This window comes from Arachis hypogaea, chromosome 19 (genome assembly GCF_003086295.3).
Source record: "Arachis hypogaea cultivar Tifrunner chromosome 19, arahy.Tifrunner.gnm2.J5K5, whole genome shotgun sequence".
In the NCBI taxonomy this organism is placed as follows: Eukaryota; Viridiplantae; Streptophyta; class Magnoliopsida; order Fabales; family Fabaceae; genus Arachis; species Arachis hypogaea.
In genome coordinates this window covers 71,802,853-71,814,523 of record NC_092054.1, presented here as the reverse complement: position 1 = coordinate 71,814,523, position 11,671 = coordinate 71,802,853, and the positions used below count along the sequence as shown (strand labels likewise).

General features: G+C 39.4%; 1 non-coding gene across 1 annotated transcript; it reads left to right on the top strand.

Annotated features, from left to right (window-relative positions):
• Nucleotides 1-6,930: 6,930 nt before the first annotated feature.
• Nucleotides 6,931-7,034, top strand: LOC112780631 (small nucleolar RNA R71). The gene has a single exon (XR_003191454.1). It is a non-coding gene; the product is annotated as a small nucleolar RNA R71 (small nucleolar RNA).
• Nucleotides 7,035-11,671: the final 4,637 nt, after the last annotated feature.

The window sequence follows — 11,671 nt, the reverse complement described above, 5'->3', positions numbered from 1 at the left end:
TTGTGCTCAAATACTACTTAAACCGCAATATTTTTGGCCCAGAAACCTTTTCCAAGAGTGGCGTTTAAGTTGCAGTTTAAGCTTAAACTGCAGCTTAAACGCCAGACACTTCCAGTGATGCCTTTTGTGGAAGCACGTTTAAGCTTCAGTTTAAGGTTAAACTGAAGCTTAAACGTGGAAATGGAAGAAGGCAGCCCTGGAGGGTAACTTAGTCGAACACGTTTAAGCTTCAGTTTAAGGTTAAACTGAAGCTTAAACGTGGAGATAGGAAAGGCAGCCCTGGAGGTCGAACACGTTTAAGCTCCAGTTTAAGGTTAAACTGGAGCTTAAACGTGGAAATAGAGAAAGCCATCTGGGAGGTCGAACACGTTTAAGCTCCAGTTTAAGGTTAAACTGGAGCTTAAACGTGGAAGCTGAGAAAGGTAGCCCTGGAGGTGTCGAACACGTTTAAGCTCCAGTTTAAGGTTAAACTGGAGCTTAAACGTGGAAATGGAGAAAGCAACCCTGGAGGAGAAAACTTGGTCGAACATGTTTAAGCTCCAGTTTAAGGTTAAACTGGAGCTTAAACGTGGAAATGGCTCCCTGGTGCATTTTCCATTTCTGGCGTTTAACTTCCAGTTTAAGGTTAAACTGGAGGTTAAACGTGGAAATGCTTCCTGAGTGGAATTCTCATTCTGGCGTTTAACCTCCAGTTTAAGGTTAAACTGGAGGTTAAACTTCAGTTTCAGCATTTCTTAACCTTCAAGATTCTGGCGTTTAAGCTCCAGTTTAGGCTTAAACTGGAACTTAAACGCCATTTCCAGCATTATATGGCTTGGTAGTTTAAGTTCCAGTTTAAGCTTAAACTGGAACTTAAACTCCACATGTGATATTCAAGCTTCCTTTATTGATTTTGTTGCTTCCTTGCCTAGCCTCTTCTTTCCTGAAATCATCCAAACAATTGCATCAAAGTCTTGCAAAATTTCATGAGAATTCTTCCATTCATAGCATTCAAGTATTATAACTAAAACTCATGGAATTTGCATCAAAATCATACTGTTTGGATGGTTCATTGCTTTGTTATTCATTTAACCATTCTTGGTTACTTTAAGCTCAAGAAAATGCATAAAACAACTAAAACTAACAGAAAAATGCTAGTGAAACTACCCTAAGATGCCTTGGCATCACAACACCAAACTTAATACTTGCTTGTCCCTAAGCAAGTCCTGAGTTATTTGAGAAGAAAGTATGAAACAGAAAGCAATTACATTGGCTATATTAGCAAGCATTTGAAGTTCATCAGAAGGGTTTTATGCAGAAAGTTGCAGCATCACTTTTTCATTCTTATCAGGTAAGATTATCACTTTTTCATTGCATCCATCAAACACTGTTATGGCCTCTTGTTATTCTTATGTCCTTGGCACTTTTCTCTCTTTGTTTTTCTTTCCTTTTTCTTAGAGCTCTTTTGCTCCTTGTTTGCTTGGTGTCATGTGTTGCACAAGCCTTTGGCATTTTCTTTTTCTTATCAGTGCACTACACATATCCACTCCAGGCATTTTAGTTCACATTTCTTCTTGAGACATTGGTGCCCAGCACCTCTTTGTGTGACTAAATGTTTTGTATTTAGGTTGCTCTTGATAATGGACTTTTGGTTGATAATCCCGGGTTAGTTAACCCAAGTTACCAAGTGTTGAAACACTCCTCAGAACCTATTCATCCAAGCATATCCTTAATACATAAACACCACAGGCATTTGTCTCAGAAGTTCAAACCATTGGTGCCTAGCTTATTTTCTCAATTTTTTTGCTTTTTGGTTGCCCTTTTTCAGTGGCTTTTTCTTCTTCTTTTTCTTTCTTTTTCATGGCCAAAGACATTTATTCATCAAGATCCATAGACAGTTTTCAATTTCTACATAAAAAATGATAATTCTACACTCTATTTCCAGTGATCTGACTAAACAATCAAGCATGCATACCACCACTTAATTCTACTTGATTTGTCACTAATTGAGCCAAGTTACTTTTGTTCAAACTTTTCTTTTATTTTTTTGGAAACAGAACAAGCATGGCAAGCACTTGTTTAAGAAGGTGAAGTTATATCCAAACATCTAGGCATTCATTTTATTCAAGGCAATAAACAGACAAACATACTAGAGATTTCACCTTAAAACTTAAATGACTTATAATGAAAGAAAGCTCATGAAGACAATTCACCAATTATCATTTGATTATTAAGGAGAGAGACCACCTCTCATTTATTGCTTGGTTCTTCTTGATTCTTGGGATCCTGCTTCTTCTTGCTTCCTACCGCTTTTTGACCACTTGAACTTCCTTTGTCTTTTCTTATGAGCTTTTTCCAGAATCCAGCCTTTTTCATTGTTTCCTCCACTCCTTTTTCAAGGATCATTGCCTTGTTTATTTCTCCTTCTTTCCTCCCTTTGAAATACTCATCAAAAGCTGGGAATGCTGGGTCCATCTTGTGTAAATGTTCCCCTATGTAGTTAAGCTTGATTTGCGAACTGATGTTGTAATCAGCTTGGACTGAGTATCTTGCATTCTGTAAAGTGGTGGCTTCCTTGATTGCCAAGACATTGGCATCTTGGTGTTGGCATATGTGGCTGAAGGATTCCTGTAAGTGTAAATTCTGTTCCCTTTGCATATCTAAGAATCTTGATTCAAAGTTCCTTTGCATATCCATCATTTTTAGGTGAAAGTCCTCTTGTCTCTCCTGAGACCTCATGTATTGTTGAGACATTCCTTCTATGATTTCCTGCATTCTGCTCATATCCATGGGGTCTCTGGGAATTCGTTGTCTTCTTTCTGGAATTCCTTGCTCTTCTTGCTCTTCTTCTCCGTCTTCTCCTTCCTGTCCTTCTTGTTCCGCTTCTTGCTCTGCTTCTGCTTGTTGCCCTTCTTCATTTCTTCTTTTTGTATGTCTTGGAGCAATTGGGCCAAGAGTCATTCTGTACGCAGTTATAGCCAATCCAGGATATAGCCAATTAGGTCTTTCATCTTCAAGTGGTACTTGGACATCGATGCATAGTCTAATGATGGTGCTAGGGAAGTGGAGCCAGGATTCAGGGTCACTTTTCTCACTAAGCTCTTGTATCTGTTCAGCAATGAGTTTATGAACTTTAATCTCCCCTCCCACCATTATGCAATGTAGCAAGATGGCTCTTTTAGGGACTATTTCTGAAGAGTTTGCAGTGGGTAGGATGGATCTCCTAACTATTGCATACCACCCTTTAGCTTCCGGTGTTAGGTCTCCCCTTCTCAAGACTCTTGGAGCCCCTCTTGTTTTTCTTACCCATTCAGCTCTGATGGCACAAAGGTCTTCAGCAATAGTTGTATAGTCAGGTTCTCCTATCATCCTTTCTTCATAACTTGCTTGGCTGAAATGTATGTTTTTCAGGCCAAGAGTTTTCATGATTGCTTTGGGACTGAAGTCAACTTCCACCCCTCTCACATAGCTTTTGTATGTGGGTTTCTTGGTTAAGTCTTCCCTCACTGCATTTGCATAGAACTCCTTCACCAAGTTGATGTTGATTTTAGTGATTGGCTTAGTCAGGAGCTCCCACTTCCTCTTTTTGATCTTCTCCCAAACACCTGGGAACTCATCCTTTTCAAGGTCAAATGGAACCTCAGCTAGTACCCTTTTAGGTCTCATCCATTTGGCTTGAATCTCATGGAAAACTAATTTGTATCTCCATGCATCGAATTCCCTGTTCTCCTCCATTGGTTGCTTGTCTTTTCTTCTTTTGTGGCTAGATGAGGCTGCCATTGGTTCTTTAGTTTTGGTAAGTGACAAGCTAAAGTTGACAAGGTGAAGCAAGAAGTGTTGTTGGAGGTGTGGTGAGGTTGTTTTCGGCAAAAGATAGTTATGCTATGATGAAAGAAAATGTGCATGAAGGAGATTTGGTGGTGTGGAACTCGTTCCTCAAGTGGTTCTTTATAGTGCCCGTAAGTGAAAAATGGACGGCTAGGGTGGTTTGTGAAGGGTGGCTTGATGGTAAATATATGAATTAGGGAGAAGGACGAATTGCTTTTCATTTTCTTGGAAGTATTCTGGGTGCATTAGGTTGTACATGTAGCTATCTTTTCTTGCAGAACTTCCTTTTCCCATGTGTTAGTTTCAAAGACTTGTGAACTTTCTTTTTGACCAAGCACCGTACCTTCCTTTGTCTTTTTCCTCCATTTTTGTCTTTTCTTTTGTACCTGCACAAACAAACAAGTTTGCTATCATTTTTCGGTCCATGTGAATGATGAATAGTACTTGCACATGTAAATCAATGATTGACTTCATGAGCTTATAGCCGTGACTTTTGTATGTATGCACACTTATTACTGGACACCAAACTTAGTGTTTGGTAAAGTCTCCTGATGACATGAAATCCATATTGGTTGTCCTTAATGAATGTGCATAATTCTAATAAATCATAGTCACTTTGGCTCTTTGATTCTAAACAAATTTACTACCCTAAGTAATTGAAACCAAAGTATTAAAACATGCGAATGGTATACTTGTCATGAATTTCGAAATCCAGAGGAACTTCTTGCTTTTCATGAACCGTGTTCAAAGAGGAACACCAAACTTAATGTTTGGTTGTGCACTTTGAATGAAAAATTGAATGCATTTTGAATAAAATTTGGGGTGCCTTCAGGCACACCAAACTTAGAGACAAATTGTATTTTACATGCAATGTTTAGTGCACTCTTTCAGCAGTTGTCCTGAGGATTCAAGTTCATGCATAAGAAACCATGCTTTATTAAATGCACAACAAAACAAAAAAAGTAAGGATATTAAAAACATGGGTTGCCTCCCATGAAGCGCTTCTTTAACGTCACTAGCTTGACGGTTGTCCCTTGTTAGGGTGGATTGTAGTGCTTGACGTCTTCTCCTCTCACTATGAAAACGTCCCCACTTGATTCCTTCATGACCTCTAAATGTTCCATAGAAAGAACTTTCCTGATTGTGAACACTTGAGGGAGCTGGGAAGGAATGGTTTTGAGGCCAGGTGGGATTGGCAGATAATGACTTGATATCACTTTATCTCCCGGAGAAAAACCTTCAGTGGGAATTTTCTTGTTTCTCCACCCTCTTGGCAATTTCCCTATCATTCTTCCCTTTCTCTTGAGGATTTCTTCATTGACCCTTATGCCAGGAGGATCCTTCTGATCTGTTTCCATTGATTCTTGCGGCTTTAACTCTTGCAACTCTTGTTTGCCTTCCAAGGACTGTTTTAGAGTTTCAGTTGCTGGATTACTTTCCTCCAAACACAGATGGCTACTATCATCCTTAGGCTTTTCAGGTTCTGGTTCAGGCTCAGATGCAGGTTTGAAAACTTTGAAAATGAGCTGTTCATCATGTATTCTCAGAATTAGCTCTCCTTGTTCTACATCTATGAGCGCTCTAGTAGTGGCTAGAAATGGCCTGCCCAGAATGATAGGGTGTAAGTAGCTTTCCTCCATGTCCAAAATGACAAAGTCTGTGGGGAAGTAATAATCTCCCACTTTCACCAGCACATTCTCAACTACCCCTTCAGCTTGCTTCTAAGTTTTGTCAGCCAGGTGTATGATTACATCAGTGGATATCACCTCATTCAGTTGTAGCCTCTTCATAAGAGTTAGAGGCATCACATTTATGCTAGCTCCTAGATCACAGAATCCTCTGTCAATTTTTGTTTCCCCTATGATGCAAGGGATATGAAAACTTCCTGGGTCTGTTTTCTTAGAGACTGTGTCCTTCTTGATGAGGGCACTGCATTCTTTGTTCATTGTTACCGTTTGTCCTCCCTTCAAAACTCTTTTCTTCCTCAATAATTCCTTTAAATACTTGATGTGTGTAGGCATTTGATGGAGAATCTCAAGAAAGGGAATATTGATATGGAGAGACTTAAATGTCTCTAAAAACCTTGAATAGGTTTTCCCTTTTTCACCTCCTCCTAACCTCTGAGGAAATGGTGCTTTTGGTTGGTATGTTTCCATCGTGCCTTTTTACAGTTCCTTGGCTTGCTCAGTTTCACTTTCCTGCTTAGCTTCCTCCACACCTTCCTTCAAGATTTCTGGCTCCTGTTCTGAGGATCTGATTCCTTCTTCTTCTGAGACTTCTTTCAATATGGTGATGGCCTTGCATTCTTCCCATCTCACTCCCTTTTGTTCCCCTTTAGGATTCTTTTCTGTGTCACTAGGGAACACTGCAGTTGATTTGGGGGCCTGTTGAGATAGCTCTTCTACTTGAGACTCCATCCTCTTGAGTTTTTCACCATGGTTTCTTAAGGTAGATCTCACATCATCCCTGAAGCTTTTCAATTCAATTATGTCCTGACCCATGTGTGCCAGCATTCCTTCTATCCTGTTTAATTAATCTTGAAATTGTTGGTTCGGGTTAGGTTGGGTAGGTTGATTATTTTGGCCATGATATGGTGGTTGAGAGTAAGTGTTTTGTGTGGCTTGGTATGATCTTTGGTTGGAGTTTTGGTATGTGGACTTGTTATGTTGGTTTTGCTGGTTTCCCCACCCAAAGTTTGGGTGGTTTTTCCAGCCTGGGTTGTAAGTGTTGGAATGTGGATCATATGGTTGCCTTTGTTGATTTCCTACATAATTGGCCTCTTCCCAATCACCTCCTTCAGTACTTTCTTCCTCTTGATCTTGTGTGTGTATTGCAGCCACTTGTTTTGTTTCTAATTTCCTGGTGAGCTCTGCTAGTTGCTTGGCAAACACCTTGTTTTGGGCTAGAATTGTATCAACATGGTTCAGCTCCATGACTCCCTTAGTGTTGTGTCTCTCTGATGCATAGTAGTACTCATTCTCAGCCACTGTCTCAATCACTTCAATGGCTTCTTCCACAGTCTTTTTCCTGTTCAATGAACCTCCTGATGAATGGTCTACAGCCTTCCTTGATTCATAAGACAGTCCATCATAGAAAATATGCAATTGCACCCAGTCATGGAACATGTCTGGTGGGCATTTCCTTGTCAAATCCTTGAATCTCTCCCATGCCTCGTAGAGAGTTTCACCATCTTGTTGTCTAAAAGTCTGAACCTCAGATCGAAGCCTATTGACCTTTTGTGGGGGGTAGAAACGTGCCAGAAACTTGCTTTCCACCTCGTCCCATGTTGTTAGGCTCCCCCTTGGGAATGATTCCAGCCACTTAGCTGCCTTGTCCCTAAGTGAAAATGGGAACAAAAGCAGTTTATAGGCATCTTCCTGGACTCCATTGGACTTCACAGTGTCGCAAATTCTCAGGAATTTTGTGAGATGTTGGTTTGGGTCTTCATTAGCACTTCCACCAAATGAACAATGATTCTCCACAAGTGATATTAGCTGTGGTTTGAGCTCAAAATTGTTGGCCTGAATGGGTGGTTTCTGAATGCTGCTACCACAATTCCCAGAGGTTGGGTTTATGTATGAACTAAGAACCCTCCTCTCAGGAATGGCATTGTTTACATCAGCTCTCTCATGGTTGTGAACTTCTCTATCCATGTTGAGATCTAGAGCTTCCTCAAAATTGTCCTCAGATTCTCCTTCAGATTCTTCTTCTCCCAGTATTCTCTTCCCTCTTGCTTCCCTTCTAAGTCTATGAAGGGTCCTCTCTGGTTCGGTATATGGAGGAGTTGATGTCTCTCCTCTCCTACCTGTCATACAAGAACACAGCACAGGCAACAAACAAGTGAAATACTCTTGGTTAATGGAAGAGTATGGTTAGAGCAGTTGAGGAATTAATTCAAACAGTTAGTGAGTCAGTGAGTTAGTTGCTTGAATTTAAAGGCATAAAGAAAGAAAGCATGTAACAGAGTGCAGAAATTAAAATTCAACAAGTAACTTGAACTGAATGAACAAAGCAAGAAAAATGCTCAATCTAGTTAACTTCCAATTTGAGAATTGTCAATCGAAAACCAATCCCCGGCAACGGCGCCATAAACTTGATGTGCATAAACTTGTTATGCTACGATTTAGGAAATTGCACGATCGGCAAAATTCCTTCCGGCAAGTGCACCGGTTATCGTCAAGTAAAAACTCACAATAGAGTGAGGTCGAATCCCACAAGGATTGGTTGAGTGAGCAATTCGGATTAGAAGTATGTTCTAGTTGAGCGGAATCAAGATTTAGATGAGAATTGTGGAATGTAAAATTGCATGAATTAAAGAGCGAGAAGCTAAATTGCTGAAATTAAAAGGGATGGGGGTGATTGCATGAATTTAATTGCAGAATGTAAAGAGAAAGTGGTAGATCAGAAATGGGGAATTCATTGGGTTATAGGAGATATTGAGATCTCCGAATCAAAACATGTTATCTCTTCCTCAACCAATGCGTTCATTGAATTTTGCTTGGCAATCTTATATGATTGGATCCCAATCCCTTGGCTCACCAATTCTCTCTAAAAACAAACAAATTCCCAATCCCTTGGTTTAAATGTTCATAAGAAGAGATGATGCTCGATCACTGATTTTACCACACAGTTTCATGAACCACAATTTGGTAGGATTACATGTCACAATATCCATCCAAACCCCAATCCAATTCACTGTGAGAAAGCTTCTCTAGCATGAATCCTCCATTCCTTTCCCAAGGTTCCGAAGGATTCCAATTATGGGTAGTTTCTTTCCCAAGACAACTACCCAATGGAATTAGATCGAGAAGCTTTCTAACAAAATTCAAGAGAAAAGATTGAAGAAGAAGATAAACTATTATTGATTCATTGAATTACAATAGAGCTCCCTAACCCAATGAAAGGGGGTTTAGTGAGTCATAGCTCTGAATTCAATTACAAAATTAAAGGAAAATGATCCAAAGTTCCCGTGTGTCGAAAAGTCTTCCCCCTCAGGGGCTGGATTCCCCTTCAATCTTCCCGTGTCTCAAATGCAGAAACTAAGGCCTTTAAATAGGCTCCCTAAATTACAAAATGAAAATGAAATTCAAAGCAAATTACAATCAAATGAAAATAAACTATTCTAGATGATTCTTGTGGCCTTGATTTGGTGTTGTTGATGGGCCTTGCTTGCTTGAGGGGTAGAGTGACATAATTGATCCAAAAAGGATAATGATCCATTAAACTACACTCAAACGTTGCACCCCCCTTTCTTGAGTCGTCACTTTGTTCTCTTGTCAACCTTGCCAATTTGATGCCAAATATAGACTATTATACCTCGTTGGAAAGCTATGGATGTCAGCTTTCTAACACAACTGGAAGCACCTCAATTGGATCTCTATAGCTCAAGTTATGCTTGATTGAAGGTGACAAGGTTGCTGGTTGGTTTGACAGCGTTTAAGCCAACGTTTAAGTCACTTAAACGTGCTCGAAAATGCCAATTTTGGGAGCTCAGTTGCATTGTCCACCCCATACTTCTATACATCGTTGGAAAGCTCTGGATGTCTACTTTCCAATGCAACTGGAAGCGCATCATTTGGAGTTCTACAACTCGAGTTATACTCCATGGAAGGTGAAGAGGTCAGCTGGCCTGATTGCATGTTGGTACTATGCTCTTCTATGCACATTACGGGGCTGTTTTCTCCCTCAATTTTTAGTATCCACCATGCATGCTATATATGCTTGGAAAGCTCTAGATGTCTTCTTTCCAATGCATTTTGAATCACCTCATTTGGAGTTTTGTAGCTCAAGTTATTTATGTTTGAAGAAGGCATGGTCAAGCTGTTCCATATAACACGTTTAAGCTCCAGTTTAAGCTTAAACTGGAGCTTAAACGCTGGCACTCCCTGGAGGCACAAGCTCGAGCACGTTTAAGCTTCAGTTTAAGGTTAAACTGAAGCTTAAACGTGGAAATGAGAAAGCAACCCTGGAGGAGAAAAAAAAGTCGAACACGTTTAAGCTCCAGTTTAAGGTTAAACTGGAGCTTAAACGTGGAAATGCTCCCTGGTGCATTTCTAATTCTGGCGTTTAACTTCCAGTTTAAGGTTAAACTGGAGGCTAAACGCCACTTTCAGCATTTCCTTAGCTCTCATGGTTTTGGCGTTTAAGCTCCAGTTTAAGCTTAAACTGGAACTTAAACTCCACATGTGATATTCAAGCTTCCTTTATTGATTTTGTTGCATCCTTGCCTAGCCTCTTCTTCCCTGAAATCATCCAAACAACTGCATCAAAGTCTTGCAAAATTTCATGAGAAATCTTTCATTCATAGCATTCAAGGAATATAACTAAAAACTCATGGAATTTGCATCAAAATCTTCATGTTTGAATGATTTAAGACAAGCATGACTATTTGGCCCAAATGATTACTTAAGGCTCAAGAAAATGCATAAAACAACTAAAAATAACAGAAAAATGCTAGTGAAACTAGCCTAAGATGCCTTGGCATCACAACACCAAACTTAATATTTGCTTGTCCCTAAGCAAGTCCTGAGTTACTTGAGAAGAAAGTATGAAACAGAAAGCAATTACATTGGCTATATTAGTAAGCACTTGAAGTTCATCAGAAGGGTTTTATGCAGAAAGTTGCAGCATCACTTTTTCATTCTTATCAAGTAAGATTATCACTTTTTCATTGCATCCATCAAACACTGCTATGGCCCCTTGTTATTCTTATGTCCTTGGCACTTTTCTCTTCTTTGTTTTTCTTTTCCTTAGAGCTCCTTTGCTCCTTGTTTGCTCAGTGTCATGTGTTGCACAAGCCTTTGGCATTTTCTTTTTCTTATCAGTGCACTACACATATCCACTACAGGCATTTTAGTTCACATTTCTTCTTGAGACATTGGTGCCCAGCACCTCTTTGTGTGACTAAATGTTTTGTATTTAGGTTGCTCTTGATAATGGACTTTTGGTTGATAATCCCGGGTTAGTTAACCCAAGTTACCAAGTGTTGAAACACTCCTCAGAACCTATTCATCCAAGCATATCCTTAATACATAAACACCACAGGCATTTGTCTCAGAAGTTCAAACCATTGGTGCCTAGCTTATTTTCTCAATTTTTTTTGCTTTTTTTTTTGTTTGCCCTTTTTTCAGTGGCTTTTTCTTCTTCTTTTTCTTTCTTTTTCATGGCCAAAGACATTTATTCATCAAGATCCATAGACAGTTTTCAAATTCTACACAAAAAATGATAATTCTACACTCAATTTCCAGTGATCTGACTAAACAATCAAGCATGCATACCACCACTTAATTCTACTTGATTTGTCACTAATTGAGCCAAGTTACTTTTGTTCAAACTTTTCTTTTATTTTTGGAAACAGAACAAGCATGGCAAGCATACATTTAAGCAAGTGAAGTTTATCCAGACACTTAGACTATCACTTATTTGGAAATTAAACAAACAGACAAACAAAAACTGCAATGACTCAAACTTAAAGCAGGGGTGCATGCAAACTTCCAATATCAGCAATTCAAAGTACAAGCAATTAAGTGACAATACAACCTTTTAGCATCTTCTTTGTTGTTCATCATCCTTCCTAGCCTTGGTGTTCTCTTTGATGATGATGTATATTCCTTCCATGAGATTGATTGTCTTCCTGCAAAGCTATTAGAAGTTACTTGTTCCCCAAGCACTTTGAGAATTGGTTAGCATGCATGTATGTTTGTAGGCCTCTGAACTTAGATTGGTGTGTGAACACCAAACTTAGTTCCTTGCCATATGCAGCAATTTGGATCATATGCAGAAAACCTCATGTGCTTTTATTAAGAAAATAACTATGAACTAGAAATTAAACTATTGTTTAAGTAGTTTCCCTGATTGGTTGGAG